General features: G+C 47.7%; 1 pseudogene; it reads right to left on the bottom strand.

Annotated features, from left to right (window-relative positions):
- Positions 1-282: 282 nt before the first annotated feature.
- Positions 283-2,479, bottom strand: LOC137312921 (probable G-protein coupled receptor 139; annotated as a pseudogene).
- Between the last annotated feature and the right edge of the window lie 18,389 nt (positions 2,480-20,868).

The raw sequence follows: 20,868 nt of genomic DNA, 5'->3' as shown, positions 1-20,868 counted from the left end.
CTCCCCACCATTCACACACTGGTCACCGATAGTTTGTAGTGATGTTTTCTTAATTCACTTTTAATTTCGCCTATGTGGTCAAACTTTTGGTGCAAATAGTGACCATATATAATTTACAACTTGTCCTTGCATGTGATACACACGTTGCAAGATCTGTAAAATGAGTCTATCAACAGCCTCAGGTTATAAACGCTTCAGCGATTACATAAATACCCAATGTTTGCAGCACCGCAGCCTGTCGGAATGACACACAACTCACTCTGCAGTCTTCAGATCTTCGCACTATTTAATTAATTTAGCAATTACAGTAAAGGGATATTTCACCTCGTTCTTCAACTGCTCTCTGAATTTCGCCTGGGTCACGGCATAAATACAGGTGTTTGTGCAGCAACTCAGGAGCTGGAGCGTAAATCCCAGTTCTTGAACAAGTGGATGCAGAATTACAGACGTTCGCGCCATATGCAACAATCGTCGATTAATAGAATACAACATGAACACAACCCATAACACGATAAAGTTACCTGATATAACAAACAGTAAAATCATTGATTTCCTGCGACTCTCCATCTCTGGGTCTCTGGGACTCTCCCCAGTGCTGAGACCCCGGAGTCTCCTGCGGGCTCTGCTGGCCACTAAAATGTGTCTGACTGTTAAAACATTAAGCACCAGAATCAGAATAAATGGGACACACGGGGTGAGGATATAATGAAGGAGTTCGATTACTGCCCATGCCGGGGATGTTGAAACACCCGTCACTCCAAAACAAAACCAAGGGGTATTGGAAAGCAGATATGGACCTTCGAACATAAAGTACCAGAAAATGTTCTTTAAACAGCTCAGCACACTCACTGTTCCTAAAACCACATCTGCCGTTTTCTCGGTGCAATATTTAGTTTTCAGCTTTTGGCAACAAATGGCCACAAATCGATCGAAGGTGAAAGTGATGGTGAACCAGACAGAACTGTCCGTGACTGCATAAAGCAGGACGGCGTGGATATTACACACTGGAAAGTGGCGTAGAAATGCGAACAGTGAATGATAAATAATGGGAATCTGCCTCAATATCAGGTCAGTGATAACGACCAGTAGATCCGCCGCTGCCATGGACACCAGGTAGCGAGTGACACATTTGGAGAGACCGCACTTTCCACGATAGAGGATCACAATTGTCAATAAATTAACTGAAAGGAAGCGAAATAAGGATTGAAATTCCGAAGCAAGCTGGGATCCTCTGTAAACAATAATAAAATCTTTGGAACCACCTATAAATTCCAGTGCAGTCTCTGGATCCCCTGTAAATATAAGTACAGTGTCTGGATTCTCTTTAATTATTAGTACAGTCTCTGCATCCCCTGTCAATATTAGTACAGTCTCTGGATCTCCAGTATTTTTTTTTACAGTCTCTGGATGCTCTGGAAATATTAGTACAGTCTCTGGATCCCCTTTAATTATTAGTAAAGTCTCCGCATCCCCTGTCAATATTAGTACAGTCTCTGGATCCCCAGTAATTATTAGTACAGTCTCTGGATCCCCTTAAATATTAGTACAGACTCTGGATGCCCTGAAAATATTAGTAGAATCTCTGGTCCTCTGTAAATATTAGTACAGTCTCTGGTTCCACTGTAATTATTAGTACAATCTCTGGATCCCCTGTAAATATGGGTGGAGTGTCTGTGTCCCCTGTGAATATTAGTACAGTCTCTGGATCCACTTTATACATTAGTACTGTTTCTGGGTCCCCCGTTAAATATTAGTACCATCTCTGGTTCCCCTGTAAATATTAATTGCCTCCCTTTATCCCACTGTAAATATTAGTGCTACCTCCGGATCCACTGTAAATATCACTACTGTCTCTGGATCAGCTCTAAATTTTATAATCGGCCCTGGACTCCCAGCAAATATTAGTATCATATCTGGACCACCCTGGAAATAATGACATACCCCAAGGCCCCTTAAAAACAGGCTCATTCTTGGGCTCCCTGAACATACAAACTCACTCCCAGGGACCCATTGTAAATTAACCCTCACACCCAGAAAGCCGCTTTAAATATATTTCCCATCCATGTTCACCCTATCGCTATGTTTCCCATCCAACGTTGACACTAATTTTTACGGTGGAGAAAGAGACTTACCAGAAACACCGACAGCAGCGACGAGGGGCGAGTAAATATTAACAATAGTAATACAGTGGAACATAGTTTATAGAATTAATAGCTGCATATAGAGACTTACCAGGAACGCCAACAGCAGCGAGGAGCGGATAGTAAATTAGCTGTAAACTCCGAAGCATCAAATATGTCCGCCCCTCCAATGACATTGAAATATAATACACATACAGATATTGAAATATCCAGAACGGACTGTCCCAATCGATTGTTCTAAGATTCCGACCCATGGCTGTAACATTCCAATCTATTGTTCGAACATTGCGACCCATTTCTGCAACATTCAAATCTATTGTTCAAAGATTATGACCCATTGTTTTACATTCCAATCTATTGTTCCCAGGTTCTGATCTATTCTCTCCCACTCTGCAGTGCCATTGATCCCTGTTAGTACTGGAGGAGATGCTCCCACTGACACTATGGGATAACACATTGAAAGTACTCGCTCATATACAGCACAGGAAAACATTCCAGTGAGACAATGACGGCCCATGGAGACTGTCATTAATCACAGTCATTGAACAAACAGATTCGTTAACAACTTTAAACTCAACGAATATGATATCTATGTAATATTTGATTAAATATATGTTTGACGGAAAGCCCAAAGCCAGGTATATTATTTTAATAAATATATAGAATCATAGAATCATAGAAGTTACAATATGGAAACAGGCCCTTCGGTCCAACATTTCCATGTCGCCCAGTTTATACCACTAAGCTAGTCCCAATTTCCTGCACTTGGCCCATATCTCTCCATACCCATCTTACCCATGTAACTGTCCAAATGCTTCTTAAAAGAAAAAATTGTACCCGCCTCTACTACTGCCTCTGGCAGCTTGTTCCAGACACTCACCACCCTTTGAGTGAAAAAATTGCCCCTCTGGACCCTTTTGTATCTCTCCCCTCTCACCTTAAATCTATGCCCCCTCATTATAGACTCCCCTACCTTTGGGAAAATATTTTGACTATCCACCTTATCTATGCCCCTCATTATTTTATAGACATCAATAAGATCACCCCTTAACCTCCTACTCTCCAGGGAAAAAAGTCCCAGTCTGTCTAACCTCTCCCTATAAGTCAAACCATCAAGTCCCGCTAGCATCCCAGTAAAACTTTTCTGCACTCTTTCTAGTTTAATAATATACTTTCTATAATAGGGTGACCAGAACTGTACACAGTATTCCAAGTGTGGCCTCACCAATGCCCTGTACAACTTCAACAAGACATCCCAACTCCTTCATTCAATGTTCTGACCAATGAAACCAAGCATGCCGAATGCCTTCTTCACCACCCTATCAACCTGTGACTCCACTTTCAAGGAGCTATGAACCTGTACTCCTAGATCTCTTTGTTCTATAACTCTCGCCAACGCCCTACCATTAACGGAGTAGGTCCTGGCCCGATTCGATCTCCCAAAATGCATCACCTCACATTTATCTAAATTAAACTCCATCTGCCATTCATCGGCCCACTGGCCCAATTTATCAAGATCCCGTTGCAATGCTAGATAACCTTCTTCACTGTCCACAATGCCACCAATCTTGCTTTCATCTGCAAACTTACTAACCATGCCTCCTAAATTCTCATCCAAATCATTAATATAAATAACAAATAACAGCGGACCCAGCACCGATCCCTGAGGCACACCGCTGGACACAGGCCTCCAGTTTGAATAACAACCCTCTACAACCACCCTCTGTCTTCTGTCGTCAAGCCAATTTTGTATCCAATTGGCTACCTCACCTTGGATCCCATGAGATTTAACCTTATGTAACAACCTACCATGCGGTACCTTGTCAAAGGCTTTGCTGAAGTCCATGTGGACCAAGTCTACTGCACAGCCCTCATCTATCTTCTTGGTTACCCCTTCAAAAAACTCAATCAAATTCGTGAGACATGATTTTCCTCTCACAAAACCATGCTGACTGTTCCTAATTAGTCCCTGCCTCTCCAAATGCCTGTTGATCCTGTCGCTCTGAATATACTCTAACAACGTACCCACTACAGATGTCAGGCTCACCGGTCTGTAGTTCCCAGGCTTTTCCCTGCCGCCCTTCTTAAACAAAGGCACAACATTTGCTACCCTCCAATCTGCAGGCACCTCACCTGTAGCGGTGGATGATTCAAATATCACTGCTAGGGGACCAGCAATTTCCTCCATAACCTCCCATAACGTCCTGGGATACATTTCATCAGTTCCCGGAGATTTATCTACCTTGATGCGCGTTAAGACTTCCAGCACCTCCCTCTCCGTAACATGTACACTCCTCAAGACATCACTATTTATTTCCCCAAGTTCCCTAACATCCATGCCTTTCTCAACCGTAAATACCGATGTGAAATATTCATTCAGGATCTCACCCATCTCTTGTGGTTCCGCACATAGATGACCTTGTTGATCCTTAAGAGGCCCTACTCTCTCCCTCGTTACTCTTTTGCCCTTTATGTATTTGTAGAAGCTCTTTGGATTCTCCTTTGCCTTATCTGCCAAAGCAATCTCATGTCCCCTTTTTGCCCTCCTGATTTCTCTCTTAACTCTACTCCGGCAATCTCTATACTCTTCAAGGGATCCACTTGATCCCAGCTGCCTATGCATGTCATATGCCTCCTTCTTCTTTTTGACGAGGGCCTCAATCTCCCGAGTCAACCAAGGTTCCCTACTTCTACCAGCCTTGCCCTTCACTTTATAAGGAATGTGCTTAACCTGAACCCTGGTTAACACACTTTTGAAAGCCTCCCACTTACCAGACGTCCCTTTGCCTGCCAACAGTCTCTCCTGCAGTCCGCGTGGTGACGCTTCTCCCACAGTGCTGTTCGGAATGGAGTTCCAGGATTTTGACCCAGCAACGATGAAGGAATGGCAAAATATTTCCAAGTCGGGATGGTGTGTGACTTGGAGGGGAACGTGCAGGTGCTGTTCTTCCCATGCGCCTGCTGCTCTTGTCCTTCTAGGTGGTAGAGGTCGCGGGTTTGGGAGGTGCTGTCGAAGAAGCCTTGGCGAGTTGCTGCAGTGCATCCTGTGGATGGTCGACACTGCAGCCATTGTGCGCCGGTGGTGAAGGGAGTGAATGTTTAGGGTGTTGGATGAGGTGCCAATCAAGAGGGCTGCTTTATCTTGGATGCTGTCCATCTTCTTGAGTGTTGTTGGAGCTGCACTCATCGAAGCAAGTGGAGAGTATTCATCACACTCCTGTCTTGTGACTTTTAGATGGTGGAAAGCCTTTGGGGAGTCATGAGGTGAGTCACTCTCCGCAGAATACCCAGCCTCTGACCTGCTCTCGTAGCCGGTCCAGTTCAGTTTCTGGTCAATGGTGACCCCCAGGATGTTGATGGTAGGGGATTCGCCGATGGTAATGCAGTTGAATCTCAAGGGGAGGTGGTTAGACTCTCTCTTGTTGGAGATGGCCATTGCCTGGCACTTATCTGGCGCGAATGTTACTTTCCACTTATGAGCCCAAGCCTGGATGTTGTCCAGGTCTTGCTGCACGCGGGCTCGGACTGCTTCATTATTTGAGGGATTGCGAATGGAACTGAACAATGTGCAATCATCAGCGCACATCCCCATTTCTGACCTTATGATGGAGGGAAGGTCATTGATGAAGCAGCTGGAGATGGTTGGGCATCGGACACTGCCTTGAGGAACTCCTGCAGCAATGTCCTGAGGCTGAGATGATTGGCCTCCAAATATTACTGCCATCTTCCTTTGCGCTAGGTATGACTCCAGTCACTAATGTGGAAGAATAGAAACGATGAGACCCGCGGTCTGTCAGCATTGAAGCTGGATTATTGCTTCTGGCTGCTGGTACAATTGTACTTGTTTGTTTAAACTTCCTATACTTGGATAGAATTGCTACAGTAAATAAAGAGCGGTTTGGCAGGTCTTACATTGTTGGTGTCATTTACAACAGTGCGCTGAACAAGATTCCTGGTAACTATGGGTGGCCTGCTGGGGCTCCCGCTCGGCAGAGAAGACGACTAGGAGCACGCAGAGAGGTCACGCAGAGCAGATCAAGCTGCGAAGAGAGGGAGGAGGAGGCGGAGTTTTAGGGCACTGAACAGGAGGCCGTATCTCATGAGGGCCTTCAGGGAACAATACTCTGACCTCAACATAAGCGGAGGTCAGTTCATCCGATGGCTGCCGTTCATGAAAGAGGTCGTGGAGGAGATTTGTCAACTGCTGCAGCCACAACTGCAGCCTCAGAGCAGGGCAAGGACAGCATTGCTTGCGGCTGTCAAGGTAAACATGGCGCTGAATTTTTAGGCTCTGGATCCTTTCAAGCCTCGACTGACGATGTGAGCAACATCTCACAGTTTGCAGTACACTGCTGCATAAGGGAGGTCACTGATGCACTGTACGAGCTGTGTAAAAGGTTCATCACATTCCCTCTTGACCGAGATAAGCAGAATCAACGAGTTCGAGGGTTTGCTCGCGTTGCTTCCCCATGGTGCCATTGACTGCAACCACATTGCCATGTGTGCTCTACATATCAACTCGGCCATCTTCATGAACAAAAAGTGGTTTCACTCCTTCAACATACAACTGGTGTGCGACCACACGCAACCCATCATACAGATCAATGCCCGCAATCATGGCAGCAACCATGACGCATTCATTACACGGCAGTCCAACCAGCACCGTCGGTCAAAGGCTTGCTATTGGGCGACCAAATCGATCCCCACATGAGGTGGCTCATAACTCCGGTCAGGAATGCACGCACACAAGCAGAGCAGGCGTGCAGAGGGAGCCATGCAGTCACGCAAAACGAAATCGAGCACACCGGCGGTGTCCGAAAGCAATGCTTCCGCTGCCTGGTCCATTCTGGAGGAACACTCCGCTGAGTGGGTGTCAAGATTCTGCGTTGCATGCTGCACAACCTCGCCCTGATAAGAGAACAGCCCTGGCTACCGCCGATCTGGCGAGAACCTGAGCAGCAGGCAGAAGAAGAGAATGGAGAGCAGCAAGAGGAGGAAGTGCAGTAAATGGAGGACGGGCCTTGGAAGCAATAAGATGCACAGGCCCTTTCTGCCAGGTTTCTGCGTGCTCACCTTATTAATGAGTGATATCAGTCACCTCAACAACACCGCCCAAGCCACCAGCAAAAGTCCGACACTCCCCACCTGGCCTTTCCCAATCGTCTTCCTCATGATTACATATCGCTTCCTCCTGCAGCGCCGAAATAAAAGCTACAATCAACCACTTTCAGGCTTGGGCTGATAAGTGGCAAGTAACATACGCGCCAGACATGTGCCACGCAATGACCATCTCGAACAAGAGAGAGTCTAACCACCTCCCCTTGACATTCAACGGCATTCCCATCACCAAATCCACTACCATCAACATCCTGGGTGTCACCATTGACCAGAAACTTAACTGGGCCGTCCAAATTAATACTGTGGCTAAAAGAGCGGATCAGAGGTTATTCTGCAGTGAGTGACTCACCTCCTGACTCCCCAAAGCCTTTCCACCATTTACAAGGCACAAGTCATGAGTGTGATGGAATGCTCTCCACGTTCCTGGATGAGTGCAGCTCCAACATCACTTAAGAAACTCGACGCCATCCAGGACAAAGCAGCCCACTTGATTGGCTCCCCATCAATCACACAAAACATTCACTCCCATCACCACCGCCGCAATGTGACTGCAGTGTGTACCTTCCACAGGATGCACTGCAGCAACGATCCAAGGCTTCTTCGATAGCACTTCCCAAACCCGCGACCTCTACCACCAAGAAAGATAAGGGCAGAAGGTTCATGGGAACAACACCTGCTGCATGTTCCCCTCCAAGTCACACACTATCCCGACTTGGAAATATATCGCCGCTCCTTCATCGTCGCAGGGTCAAAATCCCTCCCTCACAGCACTATAGGAGAACCTTCACCACACGGACTGCAGCGGTTCAAGAAGGCGGCTCACCACCACCTTCTCAAGGACAATTATGGATGGGCAATAATTGCTGGCCTTGCCAGCGACGCCCACATCACATGAACGAATAAAAAGATACTGCGACTTCAAACACAAATTTGTAAACTAACACAGGAAATCATGTGAACACCATTATACTATTTAACCTTGTGCATTAATTCAGAGCCTGTCACTCGTGTGCCTTTGCTTATCCTCGTGCCCCTAATGGTGCATCCCCAGGGACTGGAGCATGGGTGGTGGGAGGCTGCTGAACTTCAATGGAGGAGAGTGCAGATGGCCGAGGAGGTCGACCTCGAAGATCTCTGGGTGAGAGGGCCCGGCTTCAGACTGCATCATCTCGGCATGGGCTGCAGCAGTCTGGCCTGGTTGGCTGACAGGCAACGACAAGGGCACTGGCAGAGTGGCAGGGGTGGGAGCAGGAATTCTGTCGCCCGGAGAGCGGACAGCAGACTCAACTGCCATGGCACCATTGCCACTCTCTCGGAGCAGCGCCTCAGCACTCCTCGTTGGAGAGCAGATTGCTGGAGTGATGGAACGCACTGAAAGTTCCGTTCCACCCAAAGCCGCGATAACAGCAGTCTGAGCCAGGAACGCTGCAGTCTGGGCTTCCAAAGCAGCAGTCTGAGCTCCAATGCAGACGTCCAGCACCGCATTGACCATGGCCGCAGCGTTGGCCCATCCAATGATGGCCAGCACTGGCTCCTCCATGGGGGTAAGGACGTGTCGGCCTTGTCCTCCTCCAGTTCTTCCTTGCCACCTCCCGAAATGCGCCACCTTCTCCTACAAGATTGAGGGAAGTGTGTCAGTGAGTCTCCTGCAAAATGTTTGGATGATGTGGCTGTTATGGATGAATAGCATGTAAGTGTGTGTGACCTGTGAGTTGGGGGTGTGCGGCTTGCACCACCGGTAATGTGTGAGGGTGAGAGGAAGATTGGACGAGTTGAGTGCCGCTTGAAATAATTTGTATGTATGTGGGTGATGGGGGATTTCGTGCGTGGAACAGTGGATGAGACGAATGATACAGTTCATAGTATCATAGAAAGTTATGGCACAGCAGGAGGCCATTCGACCCATCGTGTTGGTGGCTGAAGTTGGGTGAAATGATAGTCAGTTCCTTGTCTTGCCTTTATTTCAATGTTACAGTGCGATAAGCAGGATACAGTCAAGCCGAGACACGAGCTCTTGAGACAGTACACCCTCAACAGCCAAAGCGTGGTCCTGATCTCTTTATGCCACCTTTGATCATACCTTGGACACGCCCACCGAACCCCACTTAAGACACACAGACTGGGTATCTTTGTCTGCCACTCAAACACCACTTAAAACCAACTGGCTTTGGAACAGTCATTTCACCCACAAAGACTAGTCCGTCTTTGTTCACCTCAATTACGTGTGAGTTTTCTCCCATCAAACTCAATCTTGCCCCGATTGCTGTGTCCTGTTTAGAGTAACGTGTGACTTCCCTGTATTTGACCGGTCTTTGTTTCCTGGACTGGTTGTCTCCGTTCATCGTTCACCAGGCAGCAAGTTCAATCCTATCTATATTTTCCCCAGGCTTTGAGTAATACCCAATTTGCATCTGTACAACAGGAAGTCAATTGTTAGGCAAGGGCATGGTCTCGACTTGACGTTAGTTGGGTGGTTGTTCAACCCTCTCAGGCTCCATTGTTTCTCTTTCCCTCATTCATGTCTCAACGGTAGGAAACGCCACTTGACAGTTGACCTCACTCACCTTGACGAGTCGTGTCAAATCATTCAACTTCTTCCTGCACTGCATCCATGTTCTTGGTGCTACACTCCTGGCATTGACCCCGTTCAATACTTCCTCCCACTGTCAATTGACCATATGCCTGGAGGTCCTCTTGACCCCCGCCCCTCCGACCAGCGGATATAGGATGCCCCTCCTCCTCTCCACCTCTTCCACCATAGAACCTTGGTGCACGCTCTCACAGGCGCAGCCATTCACAGTGTCAGCTGGTGCTCAGTGGGTCGCCCTCTCATGAGTCAGAAGGACGTGGGTTCAAGACTCACTCCAGAAACATCAGCACAAAATCTAGGCTGACACTCCAGTGCAGTACTGAGTGAGTGCAGCATTGTCGGAGGAGCCGTCTTTTGGATGAAACATGAAACCATGGCCCGTTCTGCCCTCTCAGGTGGACATAAAAGATCCAATGGTCACTATTTCGATGAAGAGCGTGGAGTTCTCCCCTGTGTCTTGGGGCCAATATTAATCCCTCAACCAACATCACGAAAACACAGATTATCTGGTCATTATCAATCTGCTGTTTGTGGGAACATGCTGTGCGCAAATCGCCTGCCAGGTTACCTACATTACAATAGTGACTACACTTCAGTGGCTGTAAAGCGCTTTGGCATGTCCTGAGGTTGTGAAAGGCGTTTTTAAATGAAAATCTTTATTTTTTTTTCCTGCAATATATTTCAGCATAGATTTACTTCCCAATGGGCTTCCATGGCAGCCACATTGCACCTCCCCTTTAAGAGATGCAGGCTGAATTTAAGTAGAACGAGCCACTCCCGGTATCTGGACACCTCGCTGGTGCCTGCAGCGAATTAACAGCGGAGGTAGCACTGGCTGCATGCAGCAATCATTGAAATCATCGGGCAGCAGGTATGTTAGGTGCTGCCTGCATCACCACCAACGGGTGTGGATTAATCGCACACCGCGGTCGCAGCATCCGCGTTCGTTGATAATCCAATAAAAGCAGCTCTGTGTTTATAAATACCTCAATATATTTCACCCGGTGTCCAGAACTGTGAGGCCTCCTCCGATGTGACAGCTTTCTGTGTTTAAAAGCACCGCAGTGTATTTCACTCCATGTCCAACACTGTGAGGTCTCCCTCGATGTGACAGTTTTCCGTGTTCATAAACACTTCTGTCGCAATGGATGGGCCGACTTGCAACAAGTTTGTCAGACCACGCACTGGAGACCTTGGTGGAGGAGATGGACGCACAGACCGGCATCCTGTATTCGTGGGGGGGGGGGGGGGTGGCGGGGCAAGAGGTCCACCAGACACTTACTGTGCTCGGATTCAATGCCTGGAGAATTGCACCACGCACATGGATGCAGTGCAGGAAGAAGTTCAACGATTTGACACGAGTGGTCAAGGTGAGTGAATTCAACTGTGAAGTGGCGTCTGCTAACAACTGCACCATTAACCACAACCATGACAGTCACATCGCCCAATCATCTTACAGGACACTCACTGGTGGAGACAGTGCTGCCCATCATTGGGCGGGCCGTCTCTGCGGCCGTAGCCACTGAAGCTGCTGGAGACCTCGACGAAGGGGGTCTGGACAATGCATACCTCATACTCCTTCTCGCTTCCCACTTCTCCCTCATCCCACAAGTTGTTCTGCCTCACGTGCTGCAGATGATGTAAGCACGCACATCTTACTGCCTCCTCTCCCCGCACCAGAACTCAACCCGTGTCACCTTGTCACTGCAGATACCCGAGAACCGTAACCTGCCCAGTCGGAGGGGGAAGAGGATGATGACAGTGATGATGTAGACACACCATCACTCGATTTTATATTCCCAGTCAGCAATCCAGAGACTCACACTGTGCGTAGTTTAGAGGAGGCATCGGCACATAGTGAGACACCAGGCACAAGTGCTCAGGAGCCGGGGCAGGGGGAACAGATACCAAAGGTGCCAGCTCACCGGAGGGCAATAGTTCTGCTACCGAGGAGTCAGTTGAGGTACAGAAGGTGGCTGATGGGCGTACAAAAACAATTGCTTGGTGCACCGGAAAGCCTGCGCACACTATCAAGGGGCATGGAGGAGTCCACCGGGAACTTGGCACAGGGATTTGCACAGAGCTTGGAGCCCATCCCTTCCTACACAGAACGGGTGATCACCTCCAACAGCGCACCTGTGGAACCAACCATGACGCAGAGCCTATTGACCAATGTCACAGCTTCCATTGCAGCAAAAACCAATGTCAAAGGTGTGTATGCTTCATTTGGACGCTCAGACTGTTGCGTTACAGGCTCCATTCTCCAGCAGATCTCCACGATTTCTGAGGCGCTTCCAGCCTTTTGTGCGCCGGACGTCATCTTGGGAAAGGGTTTCGCGTTCCCGCAGATAACGAACGCCGGCAACATGTAAAGTTGGAAGAAGATGCGTTCGATAAGTGTGCAATGCTGATTTAAAGTGATGGACAACATTTTGAGAATAACGCTCAACTCAACGCACAGTCTTAACCCCAACCATCTGAACGTGTCTTGGAGTGACGGAAGGACTCCCACCAGCGCTATTTAAAGGGACCATGCAGGATTTACAGGTTAGCCGCTGGATTATTGCTTCTGGCTACTGATGCATTTGTACCATATTTTGAGGTCTCCTATAATTGAATACTCGGACATGGGGAAATAGCATAACATTTAGAGCCAGGACGTGCAGGAGTGAAGTGAGGAAACGCTTCTACACGCAAAGTGTGGGAGCAGTTTGGAACGCTCTTCTGCAAACAGCAGTTGAAGCTAGCTCAATTGTGAATTGTAAATCTGTGATTGATACATTTCTGTGAACCAACGATATTAATGAATAAGGGACTAAGACGGGTATATGGAGTTCGGCAACAGGTCCACCATGATCTCATTGAATGGCAGAACAGGCTCGAGGGGCTAAATGTCACTGACACTCGCTCTTTCCTGTCATGCACCACCTTCTCCAGCAAGAATGCGAGAATTGTGTCGGTGATCGTACACCGGAATGTTTGGGTGATGTGCCTTTAAAGGTTCAATAGGTGCCAGTTTGTGTGACCTTGCAGAAGTGGTAATGTATGAAGTTGAGGGGAAGCATCTGATAGCAAGGCTTGAGTACTGCTTGAAAGAGTTTGTTGGAGAGTGAGTGATGGCGGGTGTATTGCGTGGAACAGTGGATGAGGCGAGTGATGCATTTGGTAGGAGATGCCACTTGACAGTTGACCTCACTCACCTTGACCACTCAGGTCAAATCATTGAATTTCTTCGTGTACCACATCCATGTTCGTGTTGCTATGCTCCTGTCTTCCGTTGCCTCCCACTGCCTTGGGAGCATATGCCTGGAGGGCCTCTTGCCCCTCTGCAGATATAGGATGCCACTCATTCTGTCCACCTCTTGCACCAAAGTCTCCAGTGCATCATCAGAGAACCTTGGTGCATGCTCTCTCGCAGGCATGGTACAAACTCAGATCGGCAGATTGTTGAGTTCTGGCGTGCAGATCGGAGGATGTGGGTTTTAGTCGTGTGCAGCCTTTTTTTAATGATGTAACAGAGCTCATCATTTTGTAAACAAGGATGGGACCGGCCTCTGTGATGTCCCTGTGCGATTTCTGATCTCCGTTCAGACTCTGTGCGGTTAAGAGGTGCAGCCTGCCTTTAAGAGGTGGGAGCAAACCATGCTATTGGGGACATATTCAATTTAACCCCCATTCTCCTTACTTTACATGAGGCCGGTGTTTATTATCCGCACGTGCGCAAACGCCTTTATCAAAATTGCGTCCAGCGCACATCACACGAGAAATGCACACGCTCATTCCAGACGCGGTTTTGAGGTCTTAGGAGGCCGCATAGCGCCTGAAAAATGGGCGCTGCACGTCCCAATTCCTGGATATATTGTATCTATCGCGTGGAATAGAGCACGGCACAGGTATCGGTCGTTCAGCCCAATTGGGTAACAAAGTTTCCCTGAAATCATAATTGACAATAACAATATTTTGACCAGAGAGGCAGAAACCCTCAACTCATTTAAAAAATACCTGGATGTGCACCTGAGGTGCTGTAACCTACAGTTCTCCGGACCAAGTGCTGGAAAGTGTGATTAAGCTGGACAGCTCTCTTTCGGCAAGCACAGACACGATGGGCCGAATGGCCTCCTTCTGTGCGGTAACTTTCTATGATCATGATGTAATTCTATTATATTATGTATATTTTGCATCGAATGCACAGTACAGCACAGACGCCATTAGGACCAACTGCTATTTCTATTTTACAACTTCTTGTATATGGAATATACCTTTATATATTGTTAGAGTCCGACCATCTCATAACCTTCCTCATACAACCAACAATAGAGTTTGACTAATTCATACCACAGAACACGTTTCTGTTAATTCACTCCAAACAAATTCACACTGCAGTCCCTTTGGCGACACTTTTCAACACACCGTACCTTTGGCGATGCTTATTATACTTTTCAATGCACCGTCCCTTCCGTGACGCCAAGTACACTTCCCCAAAATACCATCCCTTTGGCGATGCCTATTACACTTTTCAATACTCCACACCTTTGGTGATGCCGAGTACACTTTCCCCAATACACCGTCCCTTTGGTGACGCCGAGTACACTTTCCCCAATACACTGTCCCTTTGGCGATGCCTAGTACACTTTCCCCAATACTCCGTCCCTTTGGTGACGCCGAGTACACTTTCCCCAATACTCCGTCCCTCTGGTGACGCCGAGTACACTTTCCCCAATGCCCCGTCCCTTTGGCAATGCCTTGTACACTTTACAATACACGTTCCCTTTGGAGACGCCGAGTCCAATTTCCCAAATGCACCGTCCCTCTGGTGACTCCTAGTACACTTTCCAAATACACCGTCAATTTGGCGATGCCTCGTACACTTTATAATGCACCGTCCCTCTGGTGACGCCCAGTACACTTTCCAAATACACCGTCAATTTGGCGACGCCGAGTACACTTTTCAATACTCTGTACCCCAGCTACTTTACAGCGTCCTCTCTGGGCTGTGTCCAGGTGGCTGTGTCTCGGCAACAGCAGCAGCCTTCTTTCTCTTGTGCCTCACACTGTTAACTCTCACCTGTCTCGGGAAGGTCTTCACCCACTCCAGCCTTAATTACTTCTTAAAGGTGAGGTCCCTTAAAAGAGTCACACATCTCCTCTGAAAGGCGAGATTCCCTTAAAGGGGTACATCCTTGCTCATGGATCAGGGCCCTCAGTTATTCTGCTAAATGGGGCATAAAAGACTGAGTGCGGAATGAGAGGGGTCCTTATAAAGGGGGTTGGGGGGTGTAAGGGGCTGTTTGGGGGAATGAGATGGGCCCTTATAGAGAGTATAAGTGCTGAGTGGGGAATGAGAGTGGATCTGAAAGAGGGGTATAAGGGTTCAATGCGTAATGCGAGGGGTCCGTATAGAGGGGTAGAAGGGACTGTGTGGGCAATGAGAGGGGTCCTTATAAAAGGGTTCAAGGGACTGAGTGGGAAATGGGACAGGTCCTTACAGAGGGGAAAAAGGGACTGGGTGGGGAATGAGCGGCATCCTTATAGAAAGGTATAAGGGACTGAGTGGGGAATGAGAGGTGTCCTTATCGAGGGGTATAAGGGACTGAGTGGAGAATGAGAGGGGTCCTTATAGAGGGGTATAAGGGACTGAGTGGGGAATGAGAGGTGTACTTGTAGAGGGGTACAAAAGAACTGAGTGGGGAATGAGTGGGGTCCTTATAGAGGTGTACGAGGGACTGAGTGGGGAATGAGAGGGATCCTGAGAGAGGGGTATGAGGGAATGTGCCGGGAATGAGAGAGGCCCTTGTAAAGGGTTATAAGGGTTTAACTGGGGAATGCGAGAGGTCCTTTTAGAGTGGAATAAGAGACTGAGTGGAGAAGTTTGAGGGGTTCTCATCCAGGCGTATAATGGACTGAGTGAGGAATGAGTGGGGCCCCGAACAAATGCGTTTTCCACCCCTTCCCTGATAGAGACTCACCCCCTCCACCCCTATTTTTCGTGCCCTCCATGAACCCTCCCCCTCTCCTTCCCTCCATGTCCCAGCTTGGGTATTAGTCCTCAGGTACTGGTGAGATCATTCTGCTTCCTGTTTTATTGCGTTTGTGCGTGCGTAGGTGTGTCTGACAATGTGTCTGTCAGTGTGGGAATGTAGCTGTGAGTGTGCAGGTGTGTCTGTGAGTGTGGCTGTGATTGTGTCTGTGAGTATGGTTCTGTGTGTGTCTGCGAGTGTGCCTGTGAATGTGGCTGTGTGTGTTTGTGAATGTGTCTGTGAATGTGTCTGTGAGTGTGGCTGCGATTTTTCTGTGTGTGTGACTGTGATTGTGTCTGTGAGTGTCGGTGATTGTATCTGTGAGTGTGTTTGTGAGTTTGTCTGTGAGTGTGTCTGTGAATGTGTGTGTGTGTGTGTGTGTGGCTGTGAGTGGTTTGTGATTGTTTCTTTGAGTGTCCCTGTGTGTCTTTGAGTGCGGCAATAATTATGTCTGTGAGTGTGGCTGCGTGTGTGGCTGTGAGTATTGCTGTGATTGTGGCTGTGATTGTCCATGTCTGCGAGTGTATCTGAGTGTGTCTTTGATTGTGTCTGTTTGTGGCTGAGTGTGAATGTGAGTTTTTACATGAGTTCGTCTGTGAGTGTGTCGGTGAGTGTGGTTGTGTGTGCAGGGCTGTGAGTGTGTCTGAGATTGTGACTGCGAATGCCCATGTGTGTGACTGTGAGTGTGGCTGCGTGTGAGACTGTGAGTTTGGTCGTGTGTGTGTCTGTGAGTGTGTCTGTGTCTGTGAGTATAGCTGCGTGTTTTGCTGTGAGTGTTGCTGTGAGTTTCCGTTTCTGTGTGTGTCTGTGATTGTGTCTGTGCGTGGCTGTGAGCGTGACTGTAACTTTGTCTGTGAATTTGTCTGTGAGTTGGTCTGTGATTATGTCTGTGAGTGTGTTTGTGATTGTGACTGTGAGTGTCCCTGTTTGTGTCTCTGAGTGTGTCTGTAATTGTCTCTGTGAGTGTGGCTGTGTGTGTCTTTGTGAGTGTGTCTGTGTGTGTGTCTGTGAGTGTGTCTGTGATTGTGTCTGTGAGTGTGTCTGTGAGTGTGGGGGAGAGAGTCAGGGAGAGACACGAGACTCATCGATCAACACGTTTATTGTGAGACTCGGTTCCAGGTCAGACGTTAATCTCGGGCCTGGTCCAAGGTGGAGAATCTGGTGACGCTGTACCCCTAGGCCTCTGTTGCCGGCGATCTCTCAGACGGATAGTTCACTGTGCAAAGAAACACCAGACAATAAAACACGGAATCTGAGATGAGTGGAACAGTTCGACTGGATGGGCTGAATGGCCTCCTCCTGTTCCTATGAATCAACAGGGAATATTTTGGTATTTAATTGTGGATGAAATGACCAACTTTCCAGATAATGAGATAATAGTTAGAAGGAGCCTTACGGATTTAAAAAGTAATGATCGTGTGTGACAAACCTCTACGAATTAATTTGAGGAGGAAACAGAGAGGGTAGACTGAGAATGCAGTGGATATAGAATACATGGACTTTAGGACAAGGTAGCTCACAGCGTATTCAAGAGAGGATTAAGGGGTATTAAGGGAATCAGGGAGATACAGATGCCGAGAGACAGCGAGAAAGAGACAGAGAGACAGAGTGACAGAGTGAGAGACGGAGACAGCAGCAGTCAGATTGAGCAACAAAGGGAGAGAGGGTGCGAGAGAAACGGAGAGGGTCAGATCGAGAGAGATGGAGGGAGAGACAAAGAGAGAGAGGGACAGGCAGAGACAGGGAGAGAGACAGGCAGAGAGACAAAGTAAGACAGACACACGGGAAGATGGAGAGAGAGCAAGAGAGAAAGAGACAGAGAGAGAGAGAGAGAAAGGGAGAGAGAGAGACAGACAGAGAAAGAGAGGGAGAGAGAGAGATAGAGAGAGAGGGAGAGAGAAAGAGAGAGAGAGAAGGAGAGACAGAGAGAGGCAGAGAGAGGGGGAGTGAGAGAGACGGAGAGAGTGATCGAGTGAGCGAGAGAGAGCGAGAGAAAGGGAGAGACAGAGAGAGACAGACATGGGAGAGAGAGAGACAAAGAGGGAGTGGCATGGAGAGAGGGAGTGAGAGTGGATTCTGTGGCCAGAGAGAGAGGGAGTGAGAGTGGATTCTGTGGACAGGGAGAGAGGGAGTGAGAGTGGAACCTGTCGACAGAGAGAGAGGGAGTGAAAGTGGATTTTGTGGACAGGGAGAGAGGGAGTGAGAGTGGATTCTGCGGCAAGTGAAAATGCTCCAAATTCACTTGAGGTTTTCTCATCTCGTGACAGAGATTCGAGAAACACTTTCCGTTCAGATTGGTCTGTGATATTCAGCGATGGCCGAGGCACCTGAAGGGGAAAGGGAGAGAAGGAAGGAAATAAAAACGTGGGAATGAACAACCGGGAATAAACACCCGAGAATAAACACACATGGAGAGACATCTGGGAATAAACAATTGGGAAATAAAGAATGGGATCAAATTATGGGAATAAACACCAGGAAATAAAAGCGGTGGAATAAACACCCGAGAATTAACGCGATTGAATACACATGAGGGAATAAACTCCTGGGAATATACACCCAGGCATAAATCGGGAATGGGACAGGGACCGATCACTGGAAATAAACACATGAATTGGACAGGGAGAGTTCAATGGGAATAAACGTCCCGGAATTTGATAGGGAGAGATGAAAGGAATTAAAACTCGTGAATTTGACAGGGAGTGATTGAAGAGAATAAATGACCGGGAAACAGACAGGGAGCAATGGATGGGAATAAACATCCAGAGTTTGGACAGGGTAAGATGGAAATGAATAAACACCCAGGAATTGGACAGGGTGAGATGGAAGGGAGTAAACACCCGTGAATTGGACAGGGAGCGATCAAAGGGAATAAACACGCGGTAATTGGACAGTGAGAGATCAAAGGGAATAAACACACGGGAATTGGAAAGGAAAGAGGTCAAAGGGAATAAACACACGGGTATTGGACAGGGGGAGATCAAAGGGGATAAACTCGCTGGAATTGGACAGTGAGAGGTGCAGTGCAATAAAGACTCAAGGATTGGAGTGGGAGAGTTGGATGGGAAAAATCACCCGGGAATGGAAAGGGAGAGATCGAAGGGAATAAATACCCGGGAATTTTGAAAGGGAGACATGGAAGGGAATAAAGACCAGCGAATGAAACATGAAGAGATCGAAGGGAATAAAAACCAAAGAATTGGATAGGGAGAGATGGAAGAGATTAAACACCCTGGGATTGGACAGGGAGAGTTCGAAGCGAATCAACTCACGAGGATTGGACAGGGAGAGTTCGAAGGGAATAAATATCGGAGATTGGACACAGGGAGACCAAAGGGAGAAAACTGCCAGGAATTGGACAGGGAGACATCGAAGGGAATAAACACCCAGCAATTTGATAATGAGAGAGAGAAGAGATTAAACACCCGGGGATAGGACACACGGATACCGAAGGAATGACGCCCGGGAATTGTACAGGGAGCGGTAGAAAGGAATATTTACCCAGTGATTGGACACAGAGAGATCAAAGTGAATTAACACCAGGGAATTGGACAGGTAGAGATGGAAGGGAATTAAAATCCAGGAATTGGACAGAGAGACATGGAAGGGAGAAAATACCTCGGAATTGGACAGTGAAACATGGAAGGGAGAAAACACCTGGGAATTGGACAGAGAGACATGGATGGGATAAAATACCTTGAATTTGACAGTGAAATATCGAAGGCAATAAACACAGGAATTGGACAGAGAGAAACGGTAAGGAAAAAAACACCCAGTAATTGGCCAGGGAGAGATGGAAGGGAATAAACACTCGATGATTAGACAGAGAGAGATCGAAAGGAATAAACACACGGGAAGTGAACGGAGAGAATTGGCCGGGAAATAAACCAGGAATTGGATAGCGATTAATGGAAGGGATTAAATACTCGGGAATGGACAGGGAGAGGATGAAGAGAAGAAACATCCTGGCATTGGCAAGGAGAGGTGGACGGGAATAAACAACTGGGAATTGGAACGAGAGAGATCGAACGGAATAAACCCGCAGGGATTGCAGAGAGAGAGATCGACCGGAATAAACACCTAGGGATTGCAGGACTTCAAAGGTAGTGATCTCAGGATTACTACCGGTGCCACGTGCAGGAACAGGAGAATAGACCGGATGAATGCGTGGCTGCAGGGATGGTGTCGGAGGGAGGGATTTAGATTCCTGGGACATTGGGACCGGTTCTGGGAAAGGTGGGACCTGTCCAAGCGGAACGGGTTACACCCGAGCAGGACCGGGACCAATGCCCTCGCGGGGGTGTTTGCTAGTGCTGTTGGGGAAGATTTAAACGAGAGTGGCAGGGGGATGAGAACCTGAGCCGCGAGTCAGAAAGGAGTAAAGTTGAGAGCAGCAAGAAAGGGGAAGACCCAAGGGAAATTTACAATGCAAATGGTACAAACAGTTGTTCAAGAACAAGTGAAAGGGAAAAACGAAGAGCAGCGGAAAGAAAATCTAATTTAGGCACTACAGATAAAGTAAAAACTAAAAGGCGCAAGGCGATTAACCCAGCATCAAAGCTAAAGGTCAGGCTTGGGTGTGTGGCCCAACTAAGAGTTCTATATACAAATTCACGGAGTATAAGGAATAAATTAAATGAACTACAGGTTCAAATTCAAATTGGAGGGTATGACATGATAGCTATAACTGAGACATAGCTGCAAGATGGTCAGGATTGGGAACTAAATATACCGGGTTATAATGTATACAGAGATCTTATGGGTTGAATTCAGAAAAAGGAAAGGATCCACGAATATAGTGGGAGTTGCATCTAGGAGCCCTGGCAGAAGCTCTGAAGTGCGAGATGGTATAAATACAGAGATTAGATAAGCGTGTAAGAAAGGCATAGTGGTCTTAATGGGGGACTTTAACATTCACATAGATTTGGAAAAGCAGACTAGCAACTGTCAGAAAGGTAGTGAATTTCTTGAGTGTGTCCGGGATAGTTTTCTACAGCAGGAT

This window comes from Heptranchias perlo, unplaced genomic scaffold, assembly GCF_035084215.1.
Source record: "Heptranchias perlo isolate sHepPer1 unplaced genomic scaffold, sHepPer1.hap1 HAP1_SCAFFOLD_44, whole genome shotgun sequence".
Lineage (NCBI taxonomy): Eukaryota > Metazoa > Chordata > Chondrichthyes > Hexanchiformes > Hexanchidae > Heptranchias > Heptranchias perlo.
Note: the sequence above shows the minus strand (reverse complement) of the source record. Positions and strands in the feature narration are given on the sequence as shown.